Source organism: Lathyrus oleraceus, chromosome 6, assembly GCF_024323335.1.
Source record: "Lathyrus oleraceus cultivar Zhongwan6 chromosome 6, CAAS_Psat_ZW6_1.0, whole genome shotgun sequence".
Taxonomy (NCBI): domain Eukaryota; kingdom Viridiplantae; phylum Streptophyta; class Magnoliopsida; order Fabales; family Fabaceae; genus Lathyrus; species Lathyrus oleraceus.
The window spans coordinates 82543477-82558077 of NC_066584.1; positions in this window are offsets into that span (position 1 = coordinate 82543477).

Here is a 14601-nt window from a genome sequence, read left to right on the forward strand (position 1 = left end):
ACCATTCTTCTGACAAGGTCATGATTTCATAAAATACAATTTATGGGATATTTTATTTCACCACTATTCAAAGAATTTCTCATATGTCTTGTCTTAGTGACAAATACATTAGTAAGACGCTCTATCTTCTTTTATCACGTATTTGCTTAAAGGAGTATATTGCTTACAAAGTATATTAGACTTCCATCCTTTAACTTACTTGTGAGTATCAAGCTACTAACTTAGTCAATGACTGATAAATAAAGGAATAATGGGCCCACCTCGTGTAAGTCAGTTCTTAATGTTTTTAACGCCTTTTTACACTCACGTTTCCATGCAAAATTCTATCATTTACTTAGAGTTATAAAGAAATGAAATGCCTTCCTTCTAGTCATCAACCTTCGATAGATTGAACCATCATTCTTGAGGTCAAACTACATGAGCTTATAGTTCTAGTTCCAAGTGTTGGTCATGAATTTCGGGAGAAAGTGGTGTCTATGGGTACAACTTTTGTATGTTTGTATCCAGAGTAGGTGCCCATAAAATTTAAAATTGTATACCTCGATGTCCCTCCTATAAGTGTCTCGATTCTCGACATAGGGTATGGATCCTTAAGGAAAACCAAGTATAAGTCAATAAAGTCTACACACATTATCCCCTTTCTACTTGCTTTCTTTAGCACAACTATGTTCTCCAGTCAAGATGAGTATTTGATTTCTCTAAAGAATTTGGTATATTTTAGATGTTGGCCTTCTTCTTCTACTATTTTTCTTCTTTCTTTTCTCTCTCTCTCTCCCATTCTTTCATTTCCTCTAAGATACTAGTTTAATATTCTATAATAAGTCATTGTTTTGTCTATAATACTTTCCTAAATTGTGTGCATGTCTGATGGCTACCAGGAGAAAAAGTCAATGTTCTTCCTTAGTAATGCTACAACGAGTCTTTCTTGTATATCTTGCAAATAATTCTCGATGTTGGTAAATGGTTGAAGGTTCTCTCTAATATAGACTTCCTGTATGTCTTCAATAAGGGCCATGCTTGTCTCTCCATATTATTCACAAGGATCCAAGTGAACCATATTGTGTGCATATTTTATGTCTTGAGAGATGGTGGAGGCGGATGCGATGATCTTTATTAAACAAATATATGGAAAGGTAATTTGTATTATTATCTATGTTTTGTACAAGCTGCTTGTTATATAGACATAATAGAGGACAATGCTCAATCGTAATGAGTTGTCTAAGGGATACACTAATTATGATAGTATTATAATTCTATATTTGCAAATGGAAGCTGTCAATCACATAAATTTATGATAATTGGTGATTTTATTTCCTCTAACATTCCCTCTCAAGTTGGAGTGTGGGTATCCATGACACTCAAAATGTTGAGATATGTATGAAATTCGAGATATGTCAAACCCTAAACTCTGAAACTTATATAAAAATAATTACTCAACAATTTAAGGTGTAACTTCGAAAACCAACCAACAAAACTTCCAAAAACATTTAACAACATGCAACAGAAATTAACATAATAACAACTGGAAATTGAACTTCTCAAATAAAGTATTAAACTTTAACATAACAATTCGACACCAACACAAAACATAATAAAAACATCTTGTCCCTGATGTTACAAGATCAAAGCACTAAACCACTAAGATACAATAGAATGATAAATAAACGAAGGTAAGCTTCAAGAAGCTATCTTCCAATCACAACAACAAAACTCTACTCCTGGATATCTACGACATGTCCATGGTGGATAACATAAAGAAAAAAGGGTGAGAATAAACTTCAATATAAAATAGGTTAAAGAATGCGAGGGTAGATAAACACATAACACACCACACATTCAACATACAAACTGTACCATTATAATCTCACACCTTTTCCATCATAATATATACATATGAATTTAATGTAACTCACGACATTGACACTATATATATGGTACCAATCAATGATGGTTCTTCATACGAATCGGGTTCACCCTTCTTAACCCTAAGTCCATCCTTTTAGACTCATGACAAGTTACTCGTCCACACTTATAGACTCGTAACTTGCCTATTCCACAACAACGGCACACTTGATGTATGGCATACAATTGATGTAATAACAATAATAAAATGTTTATGATCCCCCTTCAAACCCTAAACAACATGCAACATGACAACAAATTAGTTCCCCATTCGAAACTACCACCACAATAAACAACAATCATGTACTTTCTACATAATTAATCATCAATCATCATAATAATTCATCTTGAATCAATTAAACATTCACAATATTAAACATAAAGAAAAAATTATATTCATATCCTTAATTCACTTTCAGCTCCCTAAAACATTACCAGGGGAAAGTGTTACATGTTAGCTTTCTAACGCTTCAAATCACGCCTCAAACGGAGTCACGAAACTCAATTCATGCTTAAAACGACATCACTTGATACAAAATTTAGGGAGCTACTACGGACGACCATAACAGCTTTTATAGTTAGTAGTAGTACCCATGACCTAAAAACACTGTTTTGAAAATTTCCCCCATTTGAGCACATCCATAGCTCCGATTTCAATTCTGTAAAAACCAGAATGCTCAAAATTCATCACACAGTATGGATTAAGCTTCATATAATCTTACTCAAACACATCAAGCTTCATATATTACACAAATATACATAGTAGTTCCCCCTCCCTTTACCTGAATTTCCAGCAAAGCTTTTGAACAATGGTGGTTTCCTTCTTCCTCCCCAAAACCCTAGCATTTCTCAAGTCTTTGCCTCTTTTCCCCCAAACTCAATTTCACAATCAGTGAAAACTCAACTTCCCACACTTCTCCCTTTTTAATAGAAAACTATCTCCCTCATTTAGGTTGTTCCTATCTTATCCTCACATGTTTCCTCAATCCCCATTTTACCCTTACTACCTTATTTTTCTATTTATTTTATAATTAAACCTAATTTTCACCAAAATAATAATAATCAATTATTATTTCTAATTTTCCTTATTTTTCTAATACTTATACTATTTCAATTATTCTCCTCATTATAAAATTAATCAAAATTCTAATTAATTCTACCACTCTCACTAACCCAAACACATGCGACATACTGTCATACCCTAACTTTTAACCCTAAGATCCCACATATCATTTGCATCATTGCACACAAACAAGGTTACATCTTGATCCTCCCCATATTCATCTTTGGGTTTGTTTTCGTAGGGATCGCCAATCACCTCTTTGTTGGTTATTTTCCACCTTTATGTTTATATGATTAATTGCTTATCTAACCACTAATCAAAATAGAAAAAAATATGTCTTGTTTCCCTTAAGTTTATTATGCAAGGAAAGTGATTTTCAATCAAGAGTGTCTCAAAGTTTTGTTGATTACTTCTCAAGGAAAGTCAAAGGTTCATGTGTTTATTTCCCTGCCTTCTTCAACAAGCAACTTCAAGATTTGAGTAATTTAATCAAGAGGAAATTAAGGAAACCTTATTTTGAGTTCATTTTATCACCCATGTGCTTTGAAATGCAAGAAAAGTCCAAGTACACAAGCTTGTTCCAAGTGGTTTGACCAAAAAGTAAACATTTTGAAGTCAAAGTTCCCAGGATCACAACTCCTTCAATTCTCAACATTTTCGAATGCTTATTTTTACATATGAATCTTCTAAATATCCTCTACGCCTTCTATTTACATGATAAGATACAATTATGGATGGACGATCATCAAAAGTTTTGACCTATTTTCAAGTGATTTTTTCTCAACTTTCAAAGATCATAACTTCTTCAATTTTCAACATTTGAGGCTGATTCTTTTTTCAAAGTGTCATATGAGATTCCCTATACAAGTTTCTTTCAAGGATCAAGGTCAAAATATGCTTGGAAGGCCATGGAATTCATTGAGACATTATAAGTCATTTTCAGCCATGAAACAGTTTTTCTAAGTTATATGATCAGTTTTTCATGCCAACTTCAACATGACATAAATTTGTGCTCAAACATCCAAATTAAACTTTTATTGGAACATTGTAATCTTTTCCATGATTTTAACACATTGCAAAAAGAATGGGATCAAAAAGCCTTCTGAGTAGGATGCCTCATTGGGTTGAACATGGTGACTTGTAACTGAAGAAATTGCCATTGCCCGAATTTTAAACTTCACTAATCTCAATTCCAAGATAAATTAGAATGTGTTTTGGACCTAAAAATGTCTAACCAAGTCTATAGAAGTTAATTGACCCTTGAAACGCATCATTTGGCTGAGTTTTATTGAGTTCCAAGTCACACTTTTCTCACATTCGGATCAAATTCGTTTTGCACGAATTCAGCATCATTCCACACGTATTTGGATCCAAACACATTCCCCATAAATAGATGAAGCTAATGAATTCATTTCCAAGCTTTTGAGAGCCAAGAAATCCCTGCTGCAACTTAAAATTTTCCAGAAAAAATCAACTATCATGTTTTGAGTTTCAGCTTGTTTCAATCCAAGTTCTTGATTCCATTGGCATCTTCGGCATCCATTGAAACTTTTGCAATAATTCCCAAGATCTAAGACCTTCTGAAGTGCTCTAACCAGAACGAGCTTCATCAACTTCTGATCACCATCTAGACAAGGTAGTTCTGAGCATCATTTGAACTCAAACAAGTTACCACATTATAGTCATTCACTCTCTGGTGCTTTCCCCTAACTTGTCTGGTGTTGATTGATCCTGTTCATCATTTAATTTAATTTTTTGTGTCATGCTTGTTTCTGAAACTTCTCTGAAATTCCCTTTGCTCAGTTTATATATATGAATTTGGAGCATAAGGTTGAATTCGAGATGAGAAGAGGATCACAATGGTGGTGATCTCGTGTTCTGAATTTACAAAATGATGAAATTACGGTGAGAGCTCACCAGAGAAGATGACTGGAGTTTTCCAGGTCGTCTGAGTTTGGCCAGACACGTTGGATAAATGAAATGTTTTTATTGGTTGGAGTTGAATTGGATTCTATATGCTTCTTGTAGCGAGTTCCATCGTGCATCCTAACCTGACGAGTGATGGATTTGCCACGCCATTAATGAGGTGAGATCCAACGCTCTGTGTTTTTTCTGATTTTAATTATTTTTATTTTATTATTTTCAATTTCTTTTTTCTTTTAAAATTCATAGTAATTCCATTTTCATCCAAAAAATCCCAAAATAATTTCTAAAATACTACTTTATTTTTCTTTATATGATTTTTATTTTTTCACATTTTATTTCACCGATTTTCTATTTTTCATGAATTTTCTCTTTTCTCCTTTGTTTTAATTGGTTAAAAATTACTTTTCTGCATTTTTATATTTTGAAAAAATTATTATATGTTTCGCATTTTATTTCTAACCTTCCATAAGTTTCTTCGCTATTTATTTGGTGTTTTGAAGGGCTTTATGGATTTTTCATTTTATTTCTATTTTAAAATTTATTTAAAAAATACTTTTGGTGCATTTTATTTCATTTTATATTTGTGTGACCTTTGTGAACTTCTATTAGCCTTGGATCATGATGGTTTGGAACTTAAGTCTCATCAAACTTAATGGATCTTGGATGTTGATGGCGTGAAAACCCTAATCCACCAAAATGGATGATTGATTTTGATGATGACTTGATCAAACTTTTGATCCAATTTTGGTGTGACCTCTTTTGTCATCTCCTTCTTTTCCCTTTGATCAATTGGATGATTTGTGTCCATCTTGTTCATGATGTGTAGATTGGTACTTGATGAACTCTCATCATTTCAAATCTACCTCCTAATTGATCATGGATCATTTAAGGTACTTTGAAATGATGCATAAGTTTGTCCTAAGTGTCATGAAGTATGGATTGAAGTAATGGACCATCCTCCTAGCCTTTGTGATTGATCCATCGTCTTTTCTTTTTTGTGTGGCATGACTTTAGGAGGATGATTTACATATCATTTCTCTAGCATGTATTAACACTAACATTATTATTGACCAGCCTCCGATAGTTGTGACTTCTACATAAGTCCAATTATGATTGCTTAACATAGCGCTAAATTTGTCCCAAAAGCAAAGACATTTTTACAAGTGAGATTGTAAGTCTCATATTCCTCATGGTATTGTATGAAAATATTTCTCCCTTTTTCATTTGTGAGAGCTAGTGGCATACTTGTTAATTTTTATCCAAGTTAGAGCCATTCTCATAATGATGTCTAGGTTCATATTTTCATGCTTGTGGGTGAATAATTGAGTGTTTTCCAAAAAATAACCAAACCATCTTTCATTTTGATTACTAACATAATTTACTAATATTTTACTTGTATTAACTTTTACTTCTAAGTCATTTACTTTATGCTCTTTTATTTTTATGCCTTTTTCTTTATGTTTAGCATTCCATATCATATTATTTGTGATTATGTCTTTTTTATTGTCCATTTGGACTTTTATTTTATATCCTTGTAAAGAAAACATTAACAAGAAAACACTAATAAAGAAAAACCTAAAAAGAAACTTGGTTCTTCTGATTCATGGACTTGAGGTTATTATCCTTAGCAATGTTGTGGAGTTATGGACTTAGAATTAGGATATTGACCTTTGCTTCGAGGTTTATGGTTTGAGACCTTGGAATTCATCTGATACCCTTGATTTTGGCCTTCTCTTGGAGACTTGGTTGAGTTACTTTAGTTTTATCTGATACATGGATTATTATTTACGAATTTGGCTTGCTTGAGGCTTAATCCAAAGGAGGGAATTCTTTATTATCTTATGTCATAAAGCTTGCTATTTATTGGTTTGAGTATTCTCCTTAAAATGACAAAATGTCTTTCCATAAAAAATGAATCAAAACAAACACTTTTTATTTTATTTTTACCATGAACTATGATGTTTTGATCCTCCATTGCACTTTGTTGGTACTTAGGCATGAGACTTTAAAAGGTCTTGGCAAACACCAAAAAATAATAAAAAACATTTCTTTTCCCATGTCTCAAATATTTTACAAATAACACCCTTTTTAAACTAAAATGTACACACATTCAAAGAGGCTTCCATGGAGTACCATAGATGTTTAGGGTGATAATATTATCCCTTTGCATAACTAACCCCTAGACCTTGTCTCTTTTATTAGTTTTGATTTAAAATTTCTTTGGATTTTGTTCGTACTTTTCTCCCTTTTCCTTTGGAAATAATAAAAGCGTGGTGGCGACTCTTATTTTATGAGTTAGGTTAATCAATAGCTTAATCTCAAAAAATTTATCGCTACAGAAAAGTGGCGACTCTGCTGGGGAGTAGTCCCTAGTGGGTTAAGCCCATCTTTGTTTATGTGTATATATTATGTTTGTTGTTGTTTGTTATTGTTTGTTCTGTCTGGTGCTTGGTGATCTCTATGTGGTGAGATAAGTCCTAGACCCGGACTTGAGAGCTCTTATGATACGAGGGTGGTATAGTCATGTTTGGCTTACATGGAGTTAATCCTTAATAAGCTGACTTGAGATCCCCCACTTAGTGGAGGCCCCTTTGGGATTACTGATGTCATGTGAGTAGTCGTAATTGGCATTACTTTTTCCAACCTGGGAGCCCGAGAAGCTGAGGACCTTAGAACCCTTAATCCATCTTAGCCTTTTAGGATGTAGTGTTGTGGCTATTCTGGTGTAAACTTGAATTGGTTGTTACGCGATACTACACTCGGACGAGTTTCTCTTGAGAATATTATTGGTTGACGAGTAGTCGTTTAAGCCAGTAATATCCAAAAGATGGAATTACGACTCTGGAAACTTTTTAGAACCTTGTTCTACAGGTGATTATACCCCTAGTACATACATTGTAGGTTGGTTCTTACCCTTGGCTCCACGCTCGTGATTCTGAGCCCTTCGACCTTGTTTGTATGCCTTGTGTGATCTTGTTTGTGGTTGTTTCATCATGCACTCATTACATTCATTAGATTTTTTCTCAATTTGTAAGGAACTTAGAGACTCTCTTTGCAAACATCACAGATATTTTGATCATGGATATTGGAAGGAGAAACACTTGGAAATACAGTTTCATATGTCCCGATCTCATGGAATTAAGGAAGCTAGCATCTTTTGTGGATGATCCTAAGGGTTTTAGAGACCATTTTGGAAGACTTTTATTTGTTTTATTTACTGATATTAAGGATGGTCTTCTTTGTACTTTGGTTCAGTTATATGATCCTATTTACCGATGCTTCATATTCCTTGATTATCAGTTGTTGCCCACCATAGGGGAGTTGCAGGAGGCTTTGGATAGGATGAAGCAAGAGAAGGATGATTGGGAAGACATATTTCACACCTCACACCTTGAGAAAGTATAATTGCAGGATTAGTTAAAGGAAAAGGACGACTTGATAGAATTGCTTGAGCAACATGCTGTGAAGAGATCAAGGGACTAAAAGGATTTATTTTCCTCTAAAAATTAATCATCTACTCATCTTCCTACTTCCGGCATTTGGAAAGGCATTGTAGACCAGCTCGTGATAGAGAAAGATATCATGAAAAGCAACTATGAAAAAGAGATCAAAAGGCTTTGCAAGAAATATCAGCTTGAAGTTGGTTCGTCACCGAACATGATTCCATAGATCTAGTTTCTTTCTGTTTTTAGTCATTGAAATTGTATTTCTGATTGTAATCCTTTACGTTATTAATAAAATGAAATTTCTAGTACATCGAAATGAGTTATTCCCATTATGATGTTTGCAATTTATATCTTAAAGTTCCTTAAAAATAATGATAATAACAACATTCACAATTGCATATCATGCATCATATTTCATCTCGGTATTGCTTTGAGTAAAATTTTTTGGGGTCTTATTTCTTTCTTGGTCTTCATTCAGATAAGTTGTCTCACCGGTACAATAATCAAGCTAACCAGTTGAAGAAGATGGATCTCCTAGAGCAAGAGAATCATGAACTCCATGAAGATGTGACTACTTTAAGGGGCAGTTATGAGAGGCTTACTGCTATGATGGTAGCTTTGGTGGATGCTCAGAATCAGCCACCTCTTACTCCTTAGACTCCGCTTCAGAGGACTGTGATTTTCGAAATTGTCTATATGCCCATCTTTGTGGCTATAGTCGGTGCTCCGCATCACCACATGCCTTCTGGTTTCCCTTGGGGCATGCCTCCTAACTTCGTGCCTGAGGGGTATCAATCTGATATTGAAGTTCCTATGAATCAACATGTTATGTCAGTACCACCTCTTGTGGTTCATGTTGTTCCTTATGTCGAAGAACCTATTTTCCATGCTGACCTGAGCAAAACTGTTGGTGTCTATGAAAGAATGGACGAGTTTGAAGATCAATTTCAAGCTATACAGAAATAGATTTAGGCTTTGTTGGGGAAAGATCTGCTCAGTAAGAATGCTCATGATTTATGATTAGTTCCTAATGTGAAGATTATGCATAAGTTCAAGGTACCAGATTTCGAGAAGTATAAAGGAAACTCTTGTTCTTTGAGTCATCTGGTGATGTACGCTCGTAAGATGTCGACTCAGATTGACAACCATCAATTTTTGATCCACTACTTTCAAGACAGTTTGACTGGTGCTGCTTTGAAATGGTACATGGGACTCGATAGCACTCAGATCTGAACCTTCAATGACCTAGGTGAGGGGTTCGTTCGTTAGTACAAGTATAATGTCGACATGGAACCGGACAGAGATCAACTTTGTCCTATGTCCCGAAAGGATAAAGAAACCTTCAAGGAGTACACACAGAGATAGCGTGAGATCGCTGCACAGGTTAGTCCTCTGTTGGAAGAAAAAGAAATGACAAAGCTATTTTTGAAGACTTTGAGTCTGTTCTATTATGACATGATGGTTGCAAGTGAGCCTAGTGATTTTACTAAGATGGTAAATATGGGTTTAATATTAGAAAAAGGTGTTCGTGAGGGACGATTAAAAGAAGTTGGTTCATTTGACAGTTCTAGAAAGTATGGGAATGGGTTACCCAAGAAGAAGGAACATAATGCTAACGTTATCTCGCAAGAGAACCAAAGGATACTTCCGAGGAACAATCAACGTCATCAGCATGTGGCATCAGTAGCTTCAGTTATTAATTCTACTTAGGTTGTTTAAGTAGCACCGAGTTATCAATTGCATTTTCAATAACGTATAAATCAATAGAATCGTGCCCAGAGGCCTGCACAATTTGATCCAATTCCAATGACTTATACAAAGTTATTTCCTACTTTAATATAGAAGAATTTGGTACAAACAAGAACTCCACCAACTATTCTGAAAGAACTTATGTGGTGGTATAAACCTGATTAGCATTGTGCATTCCACCAAGGAGCACATGGTCATGATATCGAAAATTGTTTCTCTTTGAAAGTTGAGGTGAAAAGGTTAATGCAAAGTGGTATTTTGTATTTTGAATATTCTAGTCCCAATGTACAAGCTAATATGTGGCCCAAACATGGCGGTGCAACTGTAAATATGGTTGATGGATGTTCAGGAAAATACCAAGTTTTTAACAGCAATTTGATAAGAAGATCCTTTATTGAAATGCACGCAACTTTGTGCGAGTTAAGCTATTATGAGCATGACCATGCTTCTTTCCAGATTTTTTCCAAAAATCCTCGAGGGTGTGCTGTAGTGAAAAGAGACTTACAAGAAATGATGGATTAAAATCTCATTCAGATTACGAGGGACAGGGATGAAGATGAGCATGAGGTGAACATCATAATCCCTTGTTTCAAACTCCCATAACCAGTTGTGATTGCATATAATGGTTAAAAGCCTGGTGGGTCCTATGCCTTACGAGTCTGATAAAGTTGTGTCTTACAAGTATAATGCTACCATGGTGGAAGACGTTAAAGAGGTTCCTATTACTCCTTTCTCGTCTATTGTAAACATTACCGATATAAGTGGTGTGACCTGAATTGGTCTGGTATTTGCTGCTACAGCTGCTAAGAGGACTGAAGATGTTGTGATAGAGAAGTCATCTCGAGAGAAAACTCCTATTATGCAAACCGGCCAATCCAGTAGTATGAATCAGAATTCTGATCAAGATGAAGTGCTGAAATTGATTAAGAAGAGTGATTTCAATGTGGTGGACCAGTTGTTGCACACTCCGTCCAAGATATTTGTATTATCTTTGCTGATGAGTACAGAAGCTCATCGAGAGGCTTTGTAGAAGGTCCTGGAGCAAGCCTATATGGACCACACTGTAACAATTGATCAATTTGATGGCATTTTGGACAATATTACCGCATGTAATAATCTAAGCTTCAGAGATGAAGAGTTCCCTGAGCAGGGAAGGAACCACAATTTGGCTCTGCATATCTCTATGAATTGTCAGGAAGATGCCATGTCCAATGTGTTGGTGGACACTGGTTCCTCTTTGAATTTTTTTTCGAAGACCACTTTGTCCCTGATTTCTTATCAAGGCACTCCAATAAGATTCAGTGGGTTTTTTTGAAGGCCTTTGATGGCTCAAGGAAGACTGTAATTAGGGAGGTTGATCTCCCAATGAAGATAGGTTCGTGCTTATTTCAGATCACTTTCTAAGTGATGGATCTTCATCTCGCCTACAGTTGTCTCTTAGGACGTCCATGGTTTCATGAGGCTGGAGCAGTGACATCGAATCTCCATCGAAAGATGAGGTTTGTGAAGAATGGGAAGTTAGTGATCATGGGTGGCGAGCAGGCCATGTTGGTGAATCATCTCTCTTCATTTTCGTACATTAATGCCGATGAAGTTGAGGTAATATTATTTCAAGCTCTTTCTGTTGATAATAATGTTGTTAAGAAGAATGAGGAATCCATGGCATCTTTGAAAGATGCCTAACATGTGATGAATAATGGTCAATATACTAAGTGGGGACAAGTTGTCGATCTTGCAATTAATAAGAACATGAATAGTTTGGGTTTTTCACTTGGTTCAATCCAAAGAGATTTGAAGCAAATTCAGGAAGTGTTTCTCAGTGTCGGCTTTATCCATTCTAAGGATCAGTCTGTTGTCGCCATTCTAGAGGACAATGAAGAGCAATAAGCGCCAAACTTTGTGACGTATGGATCGATATGCCAAAATTGGATTTTTATTGATTTTATGTATCCTAACTTGTTGTTCCTTCTTCTTCCTCAACTTCATTTTCCTTGGTCATAATATTGTCAATAGAGGGAACCTTGTTTTTGCCTAATTAATTAGTAATTAAAGGTGAAACCTTCACACATTTTCCTATATCATACACCATTTTATACTCCTTGTTGCCTTCAACATTACACACAACAGTAATGTTCATAATAATCTCCTTGACCATCTTTTCATAGCATGGACAAATATCAATAACAATATTTTTTAGCCCAGCAACTTCCATGATTTCTTTGCAATCAAGAGCTTATTTACCTAGATCTCTCTCAATTGTAATCCTTCTTTGAGAAACATATTTCCACTTATGAAAACTCGTTTCAGACTTGAATGACATATTACCTATGTGACCAGATGTGTCATTCACATGAATTCTCTTACCACCAACCATTCTGCTTATGGTGGACACAATATTCTAGACATATGCTTCAGCATTTGTCTTAGATTCCCTTGTTTGAACAAACTTTCTATTCACTTCAGAATTGACAAGGGCAACTTTCTCATCATTCCTCTGAGTTGGAAACTCAGTCACCAATATGTCACCCATGTTGTCTGGTACATTCTAATTTACATCTTCATTACCATCTTTGATGACACATTTGAGCTTTTGATTAATCAACAAAAACTTAGTGCAACTACTTCTAGTATATATACTTTAGGAATAAAATGTGTAGTTCTTCATATTCTTCACTTGAAAATCAGGTAAGTGTGTAACATTTCCTACCATACTCAACTCAAACTCAGACTACATTTCTTGAACAAAATGCTCTAACATCTTAACTAACATCCTACACAACACAATGTCTTGAAAATAAAAGTGAACTATCATCAAATTCTCATTGTCTTCCTCATTAACATCCTCCATGTTGTTGGTATCAGAAGTAGCATACAAACGGACTTCCACAAAGTCATCCTTCTTGATGACACCATCCTTGTCAATGAAATAATTACTAACCTCTTGATTGACTTCCTCATTCAGGTACCTTTTGAGGATGACACTATTCACATCCATCTGATGGCTCCAAGATGGGCAATAGGAGAAAAAGTTTCCACATCATAAACATTTCATTCTTCTTTAGCAGACAATAATATGTTTCTTGTTTTGACATCAACATCAATACTAATGAGATCAAAATCTTTATCTTCACAAGGAGACACTTATGTTTGAAAATCATCTATGGATTGTGTTCCCTTGGTAAACAATATATACACCTTTCTATTTGTAACACCCTAAATCCTGAAACTTATATAAAATGATTTAATCAAAAATTTAAGGTGTCATCATGATAACCATCCAAAAACTCATCAATACATTGACAACTAGTAGCGGAAAATCACATCATAACAACTTCAAATTAATTTTCACAAAGTAAAGTATTAGACTTTAAACCACATAATTCAACATCAACTCATATCATTACAAAATATCTTGTTCCCAGTATTATAAGATCAGAGCACTAAAACCACTAAATTGTGACAACTTTACGCCTGGTTATCTACAAAATGTCCATGGGGGACAATATTAAGCAAAAAGGGTGAGAAATAAACATCGATATAAAACGGTGTAAATAATGCAGGGGTAGATAAATACACACATATCATGCATTTAATACACAACCAATGTCATCACAATATCACACCCATTCCATAACAATATGCAAATATATGTAATGCCACTCACAACACAAACTAACAGTATGCATGGGTACCAACTCAATATTTGGTTCTCTCAGGAACCAAGTCCCCCCTTCTGAGCTTGGGACAAGCCACTAGTCCCCCCTTCTGAAGTAGCGAACATTCCTCGTTCAGCGACACGACACAATGATGCACGTCAATACAAATCAGTGCAACAACAATAACAATGCTCATGGCCCTCCTTCTGACCACAAATAGCATGTATTGAAACACAATAGCAATTCCCCCTTTTGAACTGCTATCCAACAATCATAACAACAATGCATACAAGCATACAAACACTCCCCCCTTCTGAACTATTTATCAGCACCTCAACAATACACAACTAATCCCCACACAATTAGGCATATCACAATAATACCAGTCATATTAACATCATATAGCATCACAAAACAACACCATACATATTCCATACAATTGCACTCCATGTAAATAACCACATTTAATTAATTCCATTATCATTCAATAATAATAACCTCGTGAAGATCAATTAAGCTCGTAATAATTAATTAACGACACTGACATAGCCAAACAATATCCAAATATTTACCAAACCACAAAACAACCTCAAAAATCTGAACTAACAACTTGAAATACCTAAATAGGGACAAAAATACCCCTTCTGACAGCATGACGGGTAGCCCCTCACCAGGGTGACGCTTGCCTTCCTGTTAAAACCCCTAAAGCGTCATTATAATGACGACCGGCTTGGAGATCGTGAAGGTCTCCCTGTCATAGTGATGACGCTCGTCAGCATCTTAAGTTATATAATGGTCAACTTGTCATCTAGGTTTCGCTCATCACCTTGCACCAGAATGCATAAATGCGAATTAGCCA